Here is a 15,572-nt window from a genome sequence, read left to right as displayed (position 1 = left end):
ACGTCCACTGATGGATATAGGTATCTCCTCATAGATTTCATATAGTACAGGATGCCAGGGTCTTCTGACAACCTTAACGAGGTGATCTATCCACCTGCGGCAGCGCTGCGTTTGTTTTCATAAATTATTAATATTTCTAACGCGTCAAATCAATTGCCGGATACTTTACTTTTCTAACATTACTTTGGTGGAATTATATCACGTTTGATTTATTACAGTATCAGCGATATTGTAATATATAAGGTATTGTTATTCATCTTAAATGATTTTATTGATTCTCCGAGAAAATAATATATAAGCAGAAAATGGATGAGACCTTCTGCGTACTTTAATCTTCTAGATCCCGAATGCAGTGTAGTATAAACAAACATAAAACTATCTCTGTCATCGCAATACCTCGCTCTCTTTCGTTGTGATTACGGTTTCCCGTACGAAACACTAGTAGTTCGGATGATTTGCGCGAGCGCAGACGTGCGCTGACAGCCCGTAGATCGTCGATCGATGTGTAGTGATATATACTGTGTGTGTGTCACAAGCCCTTTGTGGTTTTAGTGGAGTGTGTAACGTGTGTTTAATATTAATTCACTGTTAATTGTTTCGTTATCAGGCTGATGGGTTCTTTGCCAAACTGTTTTTAGGACATGTTTATTATTTGTTTATAGTTTGTATGTAAACTTTAGTGTTTGTATTTGGATATCGTTTAGTTATCAGCGGCTTTTACTGTCTTTTATTTATTTAGACTATTTGTATCACTACTGAATACATATTTAGGCTGTTGGGCCTTTTAGATATTACCAGGATTTATACACAATTTTACCAAAGGAAATTTCGTAAATATCGGGAAACAGTCATGAAAAAAAAGAAATTGCATAAATAAAAATTTGGTAACCTTTGCCAATTTTAAGATATTTTTTTTAAGATGTAAGAATTATTTATCTTAATTTACCTCTGTATTTTCCGCTTAATACAGTGGCAAGAGGTGGAGAGGAGGTAGGAAAATATATATCTAGAACTATCCAGAATGACTAAAAAAGGCTTGGTTATTACTATTATAAATCTTCGCGAGTTTAATTCCCAAGATATAATATATAATTCACTCTCTGTGCATTGTTTATATAAAATTGACACTGATCACAAATAAGTTTCCAGTAGATGGGCGGCAGCGTCCTCTGTACACCATAATACCACACCGCGATCGCCAAAGAGCTTGACAAACGTGGAGTTTATGGTATATTTCTCAACAGATATCTTAGGAGTCCATGCCGTGCATTGGGCGTTTATGGGCTGAAACGACAATTACGAATAGATCTTGGAAATTAATTGCTTAGCTACTGTATTATGAATACTGCAAAATGACCACAGAAAAACACCCTTTATTTAAAGAATGTCTTATAGGGGAGTTTAATCTGATTCTTATTTCTATAAAATGGCAACTTCTGGCTTTCTCATGATGTATAGAAGTGGTGACTTTAAACCTTTCTCTTGGTTACTCTGAATGAGGCTTAAGCCGTGCAAACGGGCGTCATCTATGGGCTTTAAAAGTAATCTAATACCTCTGTTAAAATATGCAACAAGGCGAAAGTAGAAATAAACATATGTCAGGAGTTACGATGTTTTCATAACAATGAAATTCTTTTCAAGGTTTTTACATTGAATATTTTACTCTATAAGCTGGTATTCCACAATATGACAGTGTTTATATTCCAATATTAATGCACAAACAGACGCTGTACCAACTTTATAGGGGATCTAAATGAGGTTCCCACTATAGGGAGACAGTACGATCATTGTAGGATACGCGAAACCTGTAGTAAGCAGTGAGACGGATAAGGCAGCGATTAAAAAGTGTTACTGAAAAATCTAAGCCATTGATGCACAGACCGTGGCCCGCCGACAGCAAAAATAATATTCTCGTACATTCGAAAAATATTGAATTCTATTCCAGAATAAAACCAAAAAAAAAATTAATTACCTATACTTCTGGCGGCTGGCCCGCCATCAGTTCATGATTTTCCCAAGTGGCCCCTAGTCTTAATAAGTCTGTGCAACCATGATCTAAACTAATATTACAGTGTAAATGTTAACCCGTCTGCCAAGCGTAGCAATTGTAGTATATCCCTCCATAGATACCTTGAGGGGCCTAATCCTAATATCGGAACTAGAACACTTCGACAGATTTAATAACATCTGCTGATTATACTGTAAAGTAATCATACTGGAATATGTTACTTTTATTTTGTCTCCATTAGAATGCGACGGGACAACAATAACTTCTGGCAACCAAGTGTGTCGATACTGCATGCATCTTATAGAAAATAGTTTTAAAGTGTTTGTTGATACTAATTCTTTTGTTAATTAGTAAATTTCGTATATACTTAAAACATGGTTGCACAGACTTATTAAAACTAGGGGCCACTCGGGCAAATCATGAACTGATGACGGGCCGGCCATCAAAAGTATAGGTAATTAATTTTTTTGGTTTTATTCTGGAATAGAATTCAATATATTTCGAATGTACGAGAGTATTATTTTTGCTGTCGACGGGCCACTAGTATTTGTCCGGCGGGCCGCGGTCTGTGCATTCATGACTTAAAACACATCCAGTAGTGGTAGCCCAACGGTAAGGACTAAGACTTGCGATCGTAGGTCGCGGATTTGATTCCCGAGATACAGTCTTATATGATTTACACTTTGTGCGTTAATTATATACAAATTGCCACTGCGCCTGCCAAGCGTGGCGATTATGGTATATCCCCTCATAGATATCTTTGAGGAAAACCTATTCCTTACAGTGGACGTCTAAAGCAAGCTGTTGCTTCACCGCTAATGAACAGTTTTGCCGCGTATTAGCGTTGTTTAGAAATGTAACTTTAATCTTAGTTTGGTTGTGGTTTGGAAAGCGACCAAAACAGGGCTAGTTAGTGCATTTTAATCTATATATAACTTAAATGCCAACTAGACCATACATGGACGCCATAACAGGTGGAAACGACAAACGCATTCCTATGCGTGCTCTACAGCTGTTGATTGCAATAAGCGATGGTTGGCAGCTACGAGTTTAGTTTGATAAACAAGTTTGTCGGTATGTTGTGTGTTGATGAATTGATATTTAATGTGTTTGTGACTACAGTAATTCCCCATACTCTAACGTCATGTTATCTCTTATAACATTTATTTCAACAAAGGTCACCGACGTAACTAAAGGAATTGCTCGTACAACTGATAGCTGGCAACCATGAGCCGGTTGATGCGGCATGGATCCTCAGGAGGTGGGCCAATAGCATAGTCAAGATCGTGTAAAATCCCTGGAGGTAACCGTAAGGGTGTTTCCAGAAGCGATCTTTGAGTGAGGCCTAGGCCTTGCAGTTGAGAGTCTATTAACTGATATGAATGATTTGATGAATCCACGCGTTATGTTATAGCAGCGTATGCATTAAAGACTTACAAATGCACTTGCAAGATAACATCTGCCGGACTCCGTGACCTGCATCTGAATGTGACGCGCATATGTCGCATCTTTTTTTCACAAAAGCAACCCGTACAGATGGACATCTGGTGTAGAACGATGCAATAGATACTTTACAATGCATTTATGATGAATGCCTTTTTATTATTATTTCCAATGTGCAAAAACACCTACACCTAAAGCCATTACTCAAACATATTCGCATGTTACATTAATTTATTTTTTTTTCTATTGCAAAGTGCCACGCCAAAAAAATTTATGGCAGTATCATGTCTGCAGGAACAGATAACAAACAACTTTTTATTATATTATAATTACGTTTTCTATTACTTGTGTAACCATTGAGGTTTAAATAGGGTGTACCATACATTAATTGACAGGAAATCAGCTATATATTCACTACTTCCTAATTATTACACCTATATCCAATTATTCTGTATAATGAGTATAGTAAGGTAACCTGTTAATAACTTATAGAATTTTGATTTTCAACAATAAACTAATAAAAAATGGTATTATTTACTTTTTAAAATAAAATCGGTTTCAGTTAAAAATTAACAGTAGTTTTAGATAAAAATGAAGTAACACTGTAAATTCAATATAATGAAGCATAATTTATATTTAAATATACATACGTATTAAAATTAATTATATTTTTATATCTATCCCTGCAGAGGTTATTGGTCCTTCGCATATTCCACTACACATTCCAATAAACAAAAATTAATGTCACATACTTCAAAGGGATGTATATCACTTTATACAGAATTATAAGTCATAGATGTAAAGGCTTTTGCTGACAAATTAGTTATCCATTCACATGTCTTGAGCTTATATACAATCATCCTGTATATTGCCGTTTGTGCTACAAGACATTGGTAATGTCTTCAAGTAGTGTTTACAGTGTTACTACGTCGAATTAAAAATATATATTTGCCATCTGGAAAACAATATAACAAGAGTCACGTAACGTTACCAACAAACACTACTTTTGTGACTCAGAAAATACATTTTATCGTGGCAGTTAATTTAAAAACATTGCTATCGATTTTTCCTTTAATTATATCATAATAACCTTGGTAGTCGAGGCGTGAATACATTACCAGTAACATATATTAATTTAAACACTATGGCATGTTGTTTATAAAGTTATTATTTCAAGTATTTTAAAATGTTATTATCATTCCCATAATAGTAATTTTAATGTATTAGGTTAAGACAAAACGCGAATAGTGTGTATAAACTTGTAAAACTTCTTGTTTTAAATAAGTGAGGTAAAAAAACGCTGTATTCCTCATGAGGATCGGTTGAAAGCGGGACTGCATCTAGTCCTCTAATAAACCTTATAAGGCCTGTCGTGTTTACCAAGTCATGGTCGCCACTCGGCCCCAACGGTCGCTGGTTGCACGAGCGATGTCCCTTATCCATTGCCACTTCAGATTTGCAATTCTTCAAGCAACATCGGTGACAGTTCCACGAATCTTCTCATTTCATTTTGTCTTTAGTTGCGGATCTTCTCATTTTATTTCACAGCGAAGCTTCGTGCATAGCCCTCTTCATTGCTCTGTATTATTGTAACTATTAACTATTCCTACCGAATCGGACATGGTGTTTTAATCTTAAAACTTTGTTTTAATGTGAAGTCCAAGGGATATCGATAGGTTTTTCCGAAGCGCAGGTATAAGTTTATCAAGCAATTCTGGTACATGAATGTAAATCTGAAATCAGTCGAATAGGTCCTCAGAGAACTCTAATGGGGCGGTCGCTTTATACGCGCTTAGTTTATTATGATTTTATGATGATCCAAAAGCCTACAAGATTTGATTGATATGAGATGAGATTACTCATCTCATATCAGCCACAGGACTGCAATTGCTGATCATAGTCCTCCGTCATAGATTTATAAAGAGACCTGTAGTTGAAGTGGTCTGCATCCAGCTTCTTCCGACGACCTAACTAGGATGTCTGTTCGTCTTGAGGGTGGAGGTTCTGCCCTGCACTTGCCCAGGTCCGTGGTCTCCACTCCAGAACCTTATAGCCTGATCGGCCTTCTGTTATGCACGCTATGTGGCCTGCCCATTGCAGTTTTAACTTGTTATTCCGCCGGGATAGGTTAGCTTCTTTCATTCGTCTAAGGATCAATTCCTTCCAAATTCGATCTCTTTGGGAGACAGATGAAAAGAGAGAAAGAAAATGTAATGCATGAAAGGGGAATTAAACAAAAGTTATAACTAAAAAAAGTTCCTGTCTCTCCCAAGATAGGTTTGAACGAGAGGTCCCCAATAACGGCAGCCATTAAAAATCTTATCCTGTGGATAAATCCCGATCATGTCTCCTTGAGAGACTGTAAGCTTGTCAATGGGGTCAGAAGTGAAATACCGATGTTTCTGTACCGTAGGTGAACATTGTGAATAAAATATAGACAAGAGAGGTCATTCCTTGAGCATTTCAATGTAGGGCAGAGGCCGGTGCAGTACCAAGGTAATAAATCATCCACGCTAGGTGGACCGGGAAGTTTCTGGATGCGAACAGCGCCAGACCGGTCATCATGGCGATCATTGAGGGTGGCTTTTGCCTTACAGTGGGTGTCTATCTCTAACGACTAATTTGATGATAATGAATAAAATGTCTTCATTGATATAATACATTGCTAAAGGTATAATTCATTTTTCTATATTGTGTCTTCCATCTATATTTTTCATATGTTAATATATCATATTATATACACAGTATTGATGTTATGCGGAGTATCTTATAGCGTTTAATATGCAGGTGATGACAGTAACTCGATGCGTCTTACCTCGCGTAATTGAATGATCGTTAGGTTGGCCCTATCTTCAGCGGTTTCAGGATAGTCTTAATTTTTTTTTAATGTTTATATTCTTAGCATGATGCCAACATGAACTAACTGGATGTTTGCAAGTTGTTGTTAAAGCCTTAAAGAGCTCATTGTTCATTATTTGCTATTAATTAATTTATGATGCACCCTGACCAAAAATATTTTTTTAAGGTAATAAATTACGTAATGATAATATAGTAAGAAAAAGCGTGTTCAAAGTTCGGATTACTATTCTTAAAATTTAGACTTTGTACAGCTATAAGTTTTTTGTCTGTTGCATTGCATTGAAAAAATGAATTTATGTAGCATATTGCAAAGTGATCATTTTTCACAGTGTGATTGGAAATAGGTGTAAAAGCTGGAAAACTGTCAAATGAGCTATACATTCACATCTCCTAAGCTATTACCACGTATATTGACATATGTGCCACTACGCATTTGTAACATCTTCTATGAGGTTTTACAATGTTTTTATTCTGTTCTCGTTTATGGCTTATCGCTAAGCCTTCCTGGGATTTTTTTAATTCGTGTACAACCTGTATATCTTTTATTTCATATATATTAGGTCACCCGATCATCACTTAGCGTTTCAAAGGCTCACGTTTCCACTCGATCGGAACAGATTTATTTTTATGTATATATATTTATGAGTGCCCATGATTAATAGTTGATATACAATTATAATTGTGTATTAAATATTTGGTACCAAATTTACGGCAAATAAGAAATTTAATATATGAATACATATACATATGTCATGACTTTTCGGAAGTGGTTAGCGAAGGTTATTCGAGAGAATAATATTTATTATATTGTTTTAATTAAGAACTATATTTTACTTTAAATTAGCTATTAGAGTGTGTAAGAAATAGTAATTAATATGATAAAGTACACGCAATTATGTGTAATGAAAGTTTTAATAAAATAGCACATGAAGAGGTTTTCGCAGGTCTGATGGTGTGTCACAAGTAAATATACTTTGTTCCAGTTTACAAGTGTTACTGGTTTAATGAGCTGTGTCATCTTGAGTCGTATGGCATACACTATTAATTTTTTAAACTCCCGGATAACGTAGAACGCTGGTATCATAAACTATTGAAAGAACATAATGATAAAGAATTTATATCATAAAAACTAGAACATGGGATCATCACATTACATCGCTCGAGCAACTGATGGCCAGTGGGACCGAAAGGTTATCGAGTGGCGACCACGAGCAGGTAGATGGGCTGTGGGTAGATCGCCCACCACGGGTACTGACGTCATAGTTACGGACATTGGATGCGGGAGTAATATCGGTGATCGTGGTGAATTTTCGTGGAGGCCTATGCCTAGCAGTGGACGTCTACCAGCTGAAAAAAAAGGAGAACAATACTAAATTTTTCTTTATTTATAGTATTATCCACATAATTTCATTTATAGTGTCAGCATACGCAATGAGAAGAATATCATAAGAACAATTTGACCTCTTTGAACTATTGAAACTCTGCTATAATGGCATCCTTCATCTTAAAGCTTGTAGGTTCTAAGCACACTCTGATCTGAGAAGACGAACAAATTCAGAAAAGTAATTTTTTTACACTTCTTCAAGCACTTTCGAATCGTCAAGCTACCACCGGCTCAGAAGTCAGTTCTGCTGAGAAGAAGCCAGCTAGAAACTCGACAGTTACTACAAAGATTTTTTTAAAATATATCCACAACAATAATTAGCTTCCTGAGTGAGCAACTACAATATTTAATTTCACACATTAATATCAGCATAGTACTCTCAAATAGAATAATATAGCTTTTTCAATAACATGTTTTTATTATTGGTTTTAAATCTTTTCAGTTACTGGAATTATAATAATGCGAAACTAAGAAAAAATAAGTATTTGTATTGATTCTAAATAATATTAATTAAGGACATTTATTTTACTTCTCTTCATAATTTTTTTGTTAATAATTGGTCACGGCAATTCTTCGTAATTCTTCGACATTCTAGTGACTAGATACTGAACGGTGTTTAGATTTTATTAATTTTAAAATTATAATATAATTCCACATTAGTACGTTTTTATATTAAAAGGATATCGAGATTTGCACGTTGACGCCTCCCTATTATAGATTAAAAAAAGACGTAAGTTGTTAAAACTGCAAGACAAAACGTTCCATTTTTAAATACAGCATCGACTGCATTAAATCAATACCGTTGCCTTTTTAAAGCGATGACAGACGAGAGAACATAAATAGAGCCTCACTGCGCCGCCAACTCGAAACGACTCTTACATCCTCAGCCGTATTTTGACCCAATTACAAGTTTTTAACCTTTTTTAACCTCGTTTTTAATTAACCACTTCCGTTTTACATGTGACGATGTGTTTTTTGGTTATTTCAAGTTAATTTTTTAGCAATATTTACTCTCGTCATCAACGGTACACGTCCACTGTTGAAAATAGGCCTCCCACCTTGATTTAGAATAGAACCGGTAGGGAGTACCCTGCAGCCAAATTCTTCCATCGACTATAACAAGATCATCCGTATCCTACGCAACGTTTGCGGGTCCGTTGTGTCTACAGGACCACCAAGGCCCTTGCAACCATGTGTTCTGCGAGCTATGTAATCTGCACACTTCTACTTCGTCGTTCTAAACTAATGTGATTATTGATAATCTTAAGAAAGTGTTACCATGTTTCCTTTCAAAGCATTTATCTTAGATTGTGAAAAACTTTCTGTAGTAAATAACCATTTTTATTTATTAAGAAAAAAATCATACACGTGAATGTAGTAAATATGTCTGTATGGAGCTATTAGTGGTTTTTTTTTTTAATTTAAATCGTAGTGAAGATGTTTTTTTATTAGAAATTGATATATTGAGTTAACCTTCTCAATACGTGTGTGAAAATGTAAAGTATGTTTACAAAAACATAACCGATTTTCCCAGAAACTGTGATATAATATTTGAAGTAAATGCAAAAACCAATTAGTTATACATAATACTCGACTTCATTGAGTTAGTATATCTTTCTATACACTTTTACAATAGGATCCCAGTGAAAGTTCTGAAAGCTTGTATTACTATATAAAGATATATTTTTAAAGTAAGTAAAGGACTTAACACAAGACCTTGGGAAGATATGTTCGTCTCCTCTCTATTTCAATGATTATTAAATATGTTACTGGGGACGTCAACTCTCGATTATACTAGTTAGATGCGTTGCTGAAGTTTCTTCCGCCATTTCTCTTAGCGCTAATTCTTTCTAAAGTGGTAGTAGTGATTTTAGCCAGGCAACAGAAATTGGCCTAGCCAAGGTTCGGTCCTATTGGGTGCCTTTGTGTCGGTATGCTAAGTAGGCATTTCCGACGAGTGACAGCTCAAGTCTAGGTCTCCTCATGGGGAACCTTTGAACTTATTCACTCGATGTAGTGTTCATAGATAGGATCTGAGAACTCGGCAGCCTCCCAATCCGTGAAATAGTAATATTGGCCCGAGCCGAGGCTCCCTCGGGAGTCGATGAACTTGTCTACTTTAAAAAAGGCCTAAAGCTAGGCGCACCACCCCCGCCACCTTATTTCTGCGGAATCTGCGAAAGCCATTTAGGCAGCAATGAGAATCCATTAAAAAGAGACCACATTATCCTGCCGAGTTTCTTTTGCGTTTTCTTTTCATTTCTGAGGCATTTTATTAGAACGGTTGTTAAGTTCAACTTGACGTCAACAAGAGATGTTGTGAATTTGATCAACAGCTGTGAGAGTCCATTAAAAAGAATTAAATATGTTAACCAATATTATTTAAAAAAATATATACTGCTGAATTTGGTCGCCTTTTTTCAGTCCTGAGGCATTTTATTCGAACGGGTGGTAGACGTAACTTGACATCAACCTGATATATTGTAAATTTGACCAATTACTTAGACAATACGAAATCTGTGTTTTCCTTCCTTGATAAATCGCAGTGGCTTACTAAAACTAAATTCACACGGTTTTGACATGTAAATTATTGTTATCAACATTCCATTCGATTGATTATTCTTCCGGAGCCGTGGATCTCGTTTTGGTTTCAATCCTTTGTTGTGGGAAGGTTTTCACGCTCCGGTTTCGAAGCCCGGTGTCCACGGTCACGCGCCGTCGCCCGCACGGCTCTCGCGTACCGTTAGACGGTTCAAGTTCACTCTTGTAGGAAAAAAGTTGCCGGCGCTGTGAATAATTTTATGTACGTAGACTGTACGGAATGAGCGCTAAGGACATATATATGCCTAGCATTTAAATAGCTACAACGAAGGATTATTATATTTAAAACAATTTCTAGTTTTATATAGGCGTAGGAGATCCTATAAGTCAAGTAATTGCTCCAGTTGTTAGTTTCTTATTAATCAATAAAATATTAAAATTTATCATCCGTTTATCATCATCATTTCAGACATAGGAAGTCCAGTGATGGATAGACGCCTTTCCCAAGATGCCCAATAGGACCAGTTAACAGCAGCATGGGTCCGGCATCTTCCAATCAATAAAATTAGATGCATACGGGATGATTAGCTACAAATGTAAAAGCTTTAAAGGTGTATTAAATGTGTAGCTTATTTTCTGTAAAATTATGTATGGTACACCCTATATAAAAATTAATGGTTCTAGAAATATTAAATAACATAATGATATAGTATTAAAAAGAGTTGCCAATTTTCGGATTGTGTATTGCCACAGGTTATTGATCCGTCGCATTGTAATAGTAAAAAATATGTAATATATTTTATGTTTATCACTTTACACAGGATGAAAAAGGTGTAAAAATCTTTACAGATTTTTGTTGACTGAAATGAGATATACGGGCATCCTTTTATAGCCTTTATACTTATAAAGAAATAAGATCACCTGTATAATTTTATCACCTCCGTATAATAATTTGTGACCTAATTGTATCACGATAAAAATGTTAAAATAAACAGTAGCGACTGGCGACATGGAATTGTGACGTGAATTTTTACGTGCGTCTCTTTACGACGCCGTAACGCTTGTGGCTCGTTATTTTGCATCCTACCCGCATTTCGGGATCCATACCGCCGGGGTACGAAAACTTTATAGCACAAGAATTTGCCTATAAAAAGGTTTGTACTCTCTTTAATAAGGGTAGACGTGTGACAGTATATTCTAGCTTTGATATATTTGAGTTTTTTACCGTGTTCTACTTTTGTTCCTAAATAAATTTATCATTTATGAAAAGAGTTTAACGCTGTAGGCGAAAGCGAGTGGATATGATTTTTTCTTTTGATCTTTCCCAGACAAACATTTTGCTTATTTTTTACATTTTAAAAGTTAGTTGCGTTAGTGTCTTTACCTTATTTATAGCATTAATATTGTTAGTATGTTTTGCGATACGAATTTTGGTCCACAATCCGTTCCCCTTCCGGCCGAACCCTTTGCGCACAGCTGGAGTGATCAGAAACAGGAACCGCATCCCACCTTTGGTTACCGATTATACCTCGCTTTCATCACACATACCCCCATACGAATAAAGTCTACCTTTGTGCGAACGTTCAGTTGATGAAATCTGCATAGTTTCATTTTGTAAAGTTTGCGAAGCCTTCAGTTATGGGAATTTAGTTCCAATAAAGCTGCAAAAGTCGCCGGGCTAGCAGCATTAACATCAATAAACACAACATACATTATTTTCTTATTTAATATCGTTATTATAAAGGAGCTCAAATTAAAAAGACATGTTCCCAAGTCTCTTTTAATTTGAGCTACCTATAGTAGCGGTCCCCGTTTCTTTTGGACAAGTAGGAAGTGGGCCCACTACTTCTCTTACACTGTAGAGTTTCTTGGGAGACCTACCAAGCATGACATCGTAATCCTGATCTGGCTTCCATATTTGCCGAAATTTATAACCCAGGTCTCTTCAAGGTCAGAGTGAATAGATACTTACAGAGTCTTCATACTTCATCTTCGTCATCATCGAACAGGTGATCCAATGCGGTCAAGTAAGCGTTAAAAAAAACCTATGTCGTTCACCTTCTGGCACATCTAACGTACCTTGTCAAAGATAAATAAGATGAACAATATTATTGATTCTACGTGTAACATAAGTGAATAAATGATTATTGTTCATATATACGTACTGTATATATTTGCTAGCTATATATGTTTACAAACCACAGATTAACTGTAACTTGCAATGTGTACGTATCGAAACATCAACAATTGCGCCGTATGTTCTATGTTCAGGCGACTAGTGAGGGGAATTTTATCGATTTTTTAGATAGCATAATCATAATATAAAATATTGATTCGTGTACAACGCGATAATTCATTTCGTACAATACGGTAAAAAAATTACGTATTCTACAATTTTGTAAACTTTATTGAATGCACGTATTTTTAAAATAATTGGCCAATTCAGGTTGTCACGGATTTTTTCTTTTTACAAAAAGCCGTTTTTTTTAAAAAAAAAAAGACGATACGTACTTACACAATTTCCTGCATTTATATTAGGAACGTTTGTGATTAATAAGATAGCATCAAAGATGTAACACGGCCATGGTGTATTTGAAAGTACAGTAAGGTCAATAAAAACGTGTTTTTATCAGAAACTTCATATTTTGGGCGCCGATAGAATTTTTTTTTAGTACTATTAGACAATCCAAGATTATATACGTTAAAGCTTAATATAACTTATTTCAAAACCCTTCAACCCACACTAAGCGTTGTGTTACTTACTACTTTTATAGTCCTAATACTCGAGGAATGGAATAATCTACTGGCGTCGATGTTTCCAGCTAGTTACTGAGGAGAGTCTTAAAGTTACAAGTAAATAGGTATCATCTAGGTAAGTATGTGGCATCGTAGATCTCGTCGCTTTAAATCAGGCGAGACAGAGGTCAAATGTTTTGCATGCGATCAATAATAAAAAAAAACTTTATTACTTGCGTACTTATAAAATATTATACCAATCTTTGTTTGCTCTCTTTACTGCTAATTAAATTTTGTGAATCTGTGTTATTTACTTTTAAATATGTTTATGTTTCTCAATCTTTCCTTTTCCTCATATACAGCTTAACTAGCTTGTATATCGCACACTATGTAATATTGATTAAAAATTTACTATATCTTTATCGATTGAAAAGTCACGTCACTATTCAAGCTAATTAAACCGCTGTGTTCTCCGAGCTGATAATGGAGGGGTTGATAAGGACGGCAGACGTTTGGTAAACAAGCAGAGTTTCCCTGTGTACGCGCTCGGTTGTTATTGGGCTTTGTATATACGCTAGTTATTACGGCTTTATTGTATACTAGCTGTCCCGATATTTTTTTTATACTGCAAGAGGTCACATTCCAATAGAAAAAATTGGAATTGATAAATACAGACCGATGTAGCTGTTGAATGCCTTGTTATATTTGCAGCGCGTGAACTGTCAAACGCACGAAGTTCATGACGAACTGTCAAATGCGAAAATATTCGTAACTTTTTAATTTTACACCCATAGGAACTTTTTACACAGTTTTAGGCAAAGAAAACTCATGAAATCGATTAAGGTGTTCTAAAGTTTTGGCGTTACTAAAAGAAATATAGATTAATGTTTATATTATGGGGAACGGAAAGTAATGTCGTTTATGTCGACACATTTTTACAGAAAAACCGATTGATTTTTACCGCTCTGGCATTGAACATTTGTATACTAGATGGCAAAAGGTTGTTGATAACGAAGTTGAATATAATGTTGATTAGAAATAATAACTTGTTAAAATGTAGTCGTGTGAATTCAACTTAAGCAAAACGACATTGTTTTACGGTCTTCCTAATACAAGATGATTATTCATAGTTTTATAAGCTTTGAAGGGTGTATTTTGTTTATTGACAGAAAAAAAACGCTTTTGTACATATTATTTATACCCTGTATAAAGTGATCGCTTTGAAATGTTACATTATTTTTTTTTTCTACTGGAACGCTACAGGGCAATAACCTTGTTGTTTTCCAGTCTGCAATGACGGAGAGTAAAGATTAATTAATTTTAATATGTCATTGGAATTTTGTCAACGCTTTTTTTTGCTATATTATCATTAAGTTATTATTTAAGACACTGTTGGTTTTTAGATGGGGTGTAACATACGTTAATTGACAGCAAATGGGTTATACATCCCTTTAAAACTTTCACGTATATAACTAATCCGCAAATATAAGATATTTGTCGGTAATGTAATTATCGGAAAAATATAATCTTAATTGGAACTTAATAGTAACATGAAAAACTAAGCCATGTAACCGTGTCACCAGTTCAGAATTTAATTTTTTTTTTAAAACAGCGGCGCAAATTAAAAAAAAATAATTAAGAAGAAAGCGCACGCCGGCGCTTTCAATATCATTACGAAACTGGAACGGCCCTCCATCAAATTAAAAGGGAGCGTCGTTTGCTACGGCGAAACACCCTTTAATTTTTATACAGATTAAAAATTTACCGCGAAAACTATTTCAATTAAATAAAAAGTAGGAGTGTCATAAAGACTGTTTTGTAAAAATTAATGAATTGCTAATGTATTACTTACGCTTTTATTTCTATATGAAACACTATTTATATAATATTTTCATGTCAGCCGCTAGACGCCAACTACAAGGCTGCCTCCCTAATTATCGCCACGATGACCATTCTTACGGGTATTGCCTGATCTTGATTATGTTGCCTGTTCACATAGGAGAGACTTGCCTCGCTAACAATTATCATTTAACTAATTCGTCGCTAAAAACCCGTAACAGATACATTACCATCACAGAATAACTGTTATATTGTTCTTAAATATACCAAAAATTTTACGACCAGCTTCTTAGGACTGGAACATGGTATTTTTTTTTATTTAATTTCTTTACTTTCAGTACGGTATAACACTGCGTGACGATCCATAGTGTATTTTCAAAAATAATTCACTCTACGAGACTTTGTGTTTTGAACAATCCTGACCATACTAGATAGAAGCGTTAGTGAAGTTTTTCAGTGCTAACGCTTTCAGTAGTGGCAGTAGTATTATTAGCAAGGTAATAGCGACCGACCAAGTCGAGATTTAGCAACGTCATTAGCATTCTAAACGGTTATTATTGACGAGTAACAGCCAAAGTTGAGATTTCCTCGTGTGAGGCCTTAAGCCTGGTCATTTCATTGAGCGTCCGCCGACACGAACTAAGATCTGGGTGGCCTTCCAATCCAGTGAAATAGTAGTGTGTAGTGCGAGCCGACCCTTCCCGGGAGGGGTCGAGCTTCGCTATCTTACAAGAGATATTAGACTCTGTACCCTCGGCTCCC

General features: G+C 35.5%; 1 protein-coding gene across 1 annotated transcript in view; it reads left to right on the top strand.

Moving 5' to 3' along the window:
• The first annotated feature begins 455 nt into the window (after positions 1-455).
• The window catches only part of ena (enabled), a 59,651-nt gene continuing 44,534 nt past the window's right edge, over positions 456-15,572 (top strand). The window contains exon 1 of the mRNA XM_068768265.1: positions 456-665. The gene's annotated coding sequence lies outside the window, so the exon portion shown is untranslated. The remainder of the gene's footprint in view (positions 666-15,572) is intronic.

The sequence above is a fragment of the Battus philenor genome, unplaced genomic scaffold (genome assembly GCF_028537555.1).
Source record: "Battus philenor isolate CCGP_79_NKW_IND1 unplaced genomic scaffold, ilBatPhil1.0.hap1 SCAF_25, whole genome shotgun sequence".
Classification (NCBI taxonomy): Eukaryota; Metazoa; Arthropoda; class Insecta; order Lepidoptera; family Papilionidae; genus Battus; species Battus philenor.
This window is presented reverse-complemented; position numbering and strand designations above follow the sequence as displayed.